Here is a 5,791-nt window from a genome sequence, read left to right as displayed (position 1 = left end):
TTTTTTGTAAATTCTAATTTTTAAGGGGTGTTGGATGCGCAAATTACAACCAATTATCAAAACGATGCATTTAAAAACTCTTTAACATACCGACTCTGAGATTAGCGATGTATTTCATTTTAATAAATGTGAATATACCATCTGAATATACAAAAATTAACTATTTATTCGCCTAAAAGGAATATCGTTCAAAAATCGTATGATTAGGCTTAGAAACAAATAAAATCATACCAAAGAATTTGTTATTATAGTGTACACTGAAATAAATTTCACAGTATTATCATGTATGTTTTTATATAATATTTACATTACAATTTATGGCGATTTATACGTTTGGATTACCTACCAATGCTTATCCCCTCTGTCAATATTTCATACGTAATTTAGTAGAATCCCAGAATTTACCCACAGCCTTTTGTTTTTTTCACCTTCGTAATGATTATTTTTTTATAAAAATTTATAATATTGGAACTTTTTTTTAAAGCATCACGCATAAAAATTATACAATATATTTATAAAGCATTAATTACTAAAAAATTAATAGGTGAATATGCTGACTTATTTAAAGTATAATATAGTATAAGTATTGAATCTTCTAATTTATTATATTTCTTCAAAAGATACAACATATAATATTTAAAGATCGAACATGCGTATCTCTGCTTTCTAAACTATTAAATTATATTCTCTACATAATTCAACAATATCTAAATTTGCGTTCGATCTAAAGATTTTAAGCGAATATTTCCATTGCTTTTAAATTAAGTAATTTGCCCTTTTCTGGATTAAATGAAAATGATACCAAGTTGAATCAAGAAGAGCACTCTTATATCTAGCCTTCTCATCTCTGCAGTAAATTTTTTTTACGGGTGTAAATACATAACCTTTTATCCAAGGATTTAGTTTCAAGCAATATTGTTATATCTTCATGGATATATTTTTATTTCTGTTGTTTGTAAGCAGACTATAACGATTCAAGCTATTTTTTAAAGCTAAAAAGAGCAATTCACGGTATAAATTTACAGTTGAAAATATACATGATATATAAGATACAAAAATCAAAGTAAAAACATCCAAAATTAATCGAAAGATTGATAGTTTACTTTGCTTTTTAGCTATTAAATCTTATTCAAGCAAAACTTTGCTAAGGAGTTAGAAATCCTGGACGAAGTAGAAGGACACACGCAAGCTCGAAAACTTTGCAAGACACTTGAACTTATCTCATTTGAGAGAAGAAGAGCAGTTGATAGAGATAGATCAGGGGAAGGTGCCAAAAGATGCATCAAGGAGTTGGGCAATATTCCCAATAGGCTGACTTAGTCTAAATAGAAGATATTGATAAAAATAAACTTAACCCATAAATAAAAATATAATTCAAGCAAAACTTCAGAATTATCTTTAGAAGATATTTTTCATTGATGCTTCTTAATCCTCGTCATCTTAACAATCAGTCCCATGCACCTTCCTTTTTCTTGACTTATTGTTACAAGTCTCTTCCTTAATACTATTGTTTGTGCGTATGCTTCTGCTTCTGTTGGTATTTCCAACACCTAAATATAGGACTTACGGTATTTTTGCCACAACAATCCAAATTATGACGTATGATAGCGATCAAAAATATGATAATTTATTAAATGTGTTAATTTTGTAATTTTATACTTTGTTCTTTCTTCTTTCTTCAAGCATAACAAGATTGGTTTACCATGGGCGAAACATATATATACTCTTGGTTATATCCTCTTCTCTTACATCTTCTTCGATACCTTTTCTCTTTTAAATACCATTAGTTTAAGGGGTTTCTTAAATCCTATTGTTTGAATATATGCCTCGCGATTCATAATTATGTGTTTATTTCATTTTAGATATATAAAGCTGAAAAACTACAAATTAGCCATTGATGCTTTGTTATGGTAAAAATCTTGCCGATGCATTTTTTTATTGGTTTTTTAAAATCTAACCTTTATATTTAGATCGGTGATTTAAAATAATGTTGGCTTTTCAAGTACATATACCACGCATGTGGACTTTGATAATTCATATTTTTTTATCGGGTGGTAAATGGATATTTTTAATTTCCCTCCTTTTATTAGATATATCAAGAATATTTTGATAATTAAGAAGCAGAATAACCAAGCTAAACAAATTTAGACCAATAAAAGATCCGAATTCTTTTTAATAATATGAAAAATCAATAAACCCTATGTCATCTGAACTGAGATTAGTATCACACAAGATAAACATATTTGTTGCGCATACTAAAACAAAAAGGCTAATTGGGGAAAACAATGATTTGCCTTGGAAAAGGTCACTCAGAGGTGATTTGATGTTTTTAAACGCAATGACAGCCAGACCCAATGTTGCTGTAATAATGGGACGAAATACATTTGAAAGTTTACAAAGACCACTTGCAAACAGACATAATATTATCCTATCAAGATAGGATAACTATATTGAAAGAACCAAACACGCTGATAATCCATTAGTAAAGTGTTTTACTACTTTGAATGAAGCAATTAAATATGCACTGTCAAGTAACTATGAAATCGTTATCTTTGGTGGAACAAATGTTTACAAGGAAGCTCTCAAGCTGACTTCCAAATATTTTGTACTATTGTTGAAGATAAAGAATTTGATGGTGATACTTTTTTTCCTGAATGTGATATTCAGCTTGTCAATATTTCGGATTTGGTGAATGAATTTTTAAAAAACAAAGGAGTAAAATCTTCTTGGGAGCTTCGTGATTCTACTTTTATTGAAAACAATATTAGCTATCAATTCTTTTTAGGCGAAAAAGGTAATTAAAGTAACTATAACTGAAATATCAGATTATAATAAAATTAATTATAAACTTATATTGAGCTTTAAATAATTCAAGGGGAACTTTGTATTATGAATTATCAATGGAAATTACACAAGTTTAAATTTTCTTCAATGTCTAAAATAATTTTAGAAAATTATGTCTGTTAATTAATTTTCAGTGCAAATATAATTTTTTAATTTCATAAACGCGCTAATTCTCGATTTCGTTCAATGTTAAAAGATTGACTGTGGTTCGCATGATAAAAATAGCACACCAATTATGAAGTTCATGTTTTTAGTAGTCTCCGGATTATTTTTAAATGTGAAATTATCACGGTTGAATTTTCGTATTATGCATTAAAATTTTATATGCCCTTAGATTCAGCGTGAAAAAAAGGATTTAATTATTATTTTTTATATAAATTCATATTGAGATCATTTTATCGTCATTAAGTTAAGGAACTTAAAGATATATTCCCGAATTTTTTATGCAAGCAATAAGTCTTTACTGTGAGACCATTTAATCTTATCAAAGGAATAAATTAATAAGCATCGCGCATTTTAAAAGAACAATATTAAATAAAACCACATTCCAGATGAATGGAATTTAGAGGATGTATATTACAAATATTTATTCAGGCCTAAAACTAAACTATTTATATTAAAAACATCAAAAATTCGATATATAAAAATGTTTTAAACAATTTTTTGTTCAGATTATGCTCGAAATTTCATTCGTGCAGTTTTTATTTATTGAATTTACTTCTATTTAATATTATTTTTAATTAAACAAAAAATTGGAATTCCGTCTTGAATAATTTTTATGCTTTCTAATTATAGAAATATACCGCAAAAATACAGAAAAACCCAAAAATGATAATTTGGGGCGACATTTATTGATTCTGCGAAAGAAACTTTTTTTTGTTGGATTTCTAAAATGTAAGCTTAAACATATTTGAATACGTGCTTAAACTAGATCATACTATTTTGTTGATTTATACTTAATCAGAAAAAATTTTTAATTCAATTGTTAAATACTTTAGAGACCATATATTTCATTAAAAAGATGTTTGCTTAACATAGTAACACGTATTTTGAATATAGTTTTCTTTCTTGGCATATGTGTGCATTATTTTGACATACTGCGAGTGGAACTAAAGCCGATAAAGTATGTACTCATAAATATGTTTCTATTAATACAATCACGAGTCAATGCATGTAATTTCATTACATATATTTAAATTAATTAATATATCATATAAAATTATTTGATCCATGTAGACTAGCAAAATTTCTTTAATCCTCAACGTACAAGTATTTCGGTTGTACTCCTAAAAAAGAAACCCACAAATGTCATGTCAAAAAGAATAAATAATGATGTTCTTGTGTTATAATCCTGTTAAATTTTTGATAAAACCCGTGCTCTGTTGATTACGTATTTCTCGTAGTGGAAAATTTATATTATTTTGCGTAATAATATATAAATTTGCGGAAATACATTTAAAATCGGATTTGTCGTTAAAATTCATTAATTTATTAGGAAAGTATTTTTTTGTCATCTAAATCGCGTAAAAACATTCTAGATAGCTATTCTAATTTTTTTTGTTATATTTTTCATTGTATACTTTTATAAAAAGATACTAGTGTATTAATATGTTTCTAGGGGCCTAAAATGTAATACGATCTGGTATAAAACTAGTAATCGTTTAAATTTTATTTTGAGAAATTTTATTTTGAGAAATTTTATTTAAAATCCATTAACTTTTTTACTGAAAGCTTAAAAAATATTTTTTTGTGATATAAATCTTTTAACTCGTTTTTTAAAGAATCTAGTAGCATTTATCTATCCTGTAATATATTGTGTATCTCATTAACCATGATACTTATGACATTAATACCATAAAGTTTGCAAAAATTTCAATTACAGCCCAAGCAAGTAAAAGATGTTGTTTCTCTTAGAATTTTTTATAGTAAATTCTTTTAAGTTAATTCTAGTGTAATTCTTTTTTGTCTTTTACGTTCTCAGAGTAAAAAATATGGTTTTCGGAATTTATTTATTTTCATATATAATACTTATGTTTTTCACCTTAAAAAAAAATTTCTGTGTTAAAGGTATGCTAAATTCATTTCTTAATGCTTATCTGGTGTTCATTTAAACAATTAAAGGGCTTAAAGGAATTACTGACTCATTTTTATCATGATTTTATCTTTATAAACTCTTAAAGGTTTAATTAGAAAAACGGAAAATATATAATGACTAATATTTTAAATTTCAATTGCTAATATATATTAAACTATAAATAACTAGCGCTTATCTTATAGTTTTACATTTTGCATTGCTTTCATGATAGAAATTTTTATATTGTTGATTAAAATAAAATTTATAGATAAAACCCACTTATTCATAACCCGCATTTGTTAGTTCTTATGAATTTCACTGCAGAACATTTATTAGATTCAATGTGTTTCTGTAACCAAATATCAGCTTTTAAAAATTTAAAAATCTTTTTTTTCTATTTTCTTATGTTAATTCTGTTTTAATTTCTACTATAAAATCCCATTTATAGAAATAAAAAAATTGCGTGGTTTTAACTAAATAAAAAACATAAAATTCTAATTTTTAAAATAATTTTCTTTTTTAGAAGCGAAACAGCCAAAAAAACAATAAACACCTATAATATAACATACAATTGCTCTATAAAAATGTGTGTATTTTACATACAAACATCTTTTGATCGTGTTATTTTACAATATAATATACTTTTCTTGAAAAACAACATACATTAACACACATTAACCATAAAAAAACAAATTATTTGTCTTTTGGAAAACATTTCGGGCTGGAAATAAATATTGTTAAGCCGGATTACTTTACGGACGATTAAAAATATATTTTTTTTCGAAAAAAACACGCTTTATATTTTTAAAAATTTATTTCCATTTTTATATATGAATTCAAATTTTTTGCTATCTGATTATGATAAAAAATGCA

This window comes from Rhyacophila brunnea, unplaced genomic scaffold, assembly GCF_057557595.1.
Source record: "Rhyacophila brunnea isolate RB1 unplaced genomic scaffold, BYU_Rbru_1.0 scaffold_40, whole genome shotgun sequence".
Taxonomy (NCBI): domain Eukaryota; kingdom Metazoa; phylum Arthropoda; class Insecta; order Trichoptera; family Rhyacophilidae; genus Rhyacophila; species Rhyacophila brunnea.
This window is presented reverse-complemented; position numbering follows the sequence as displayed.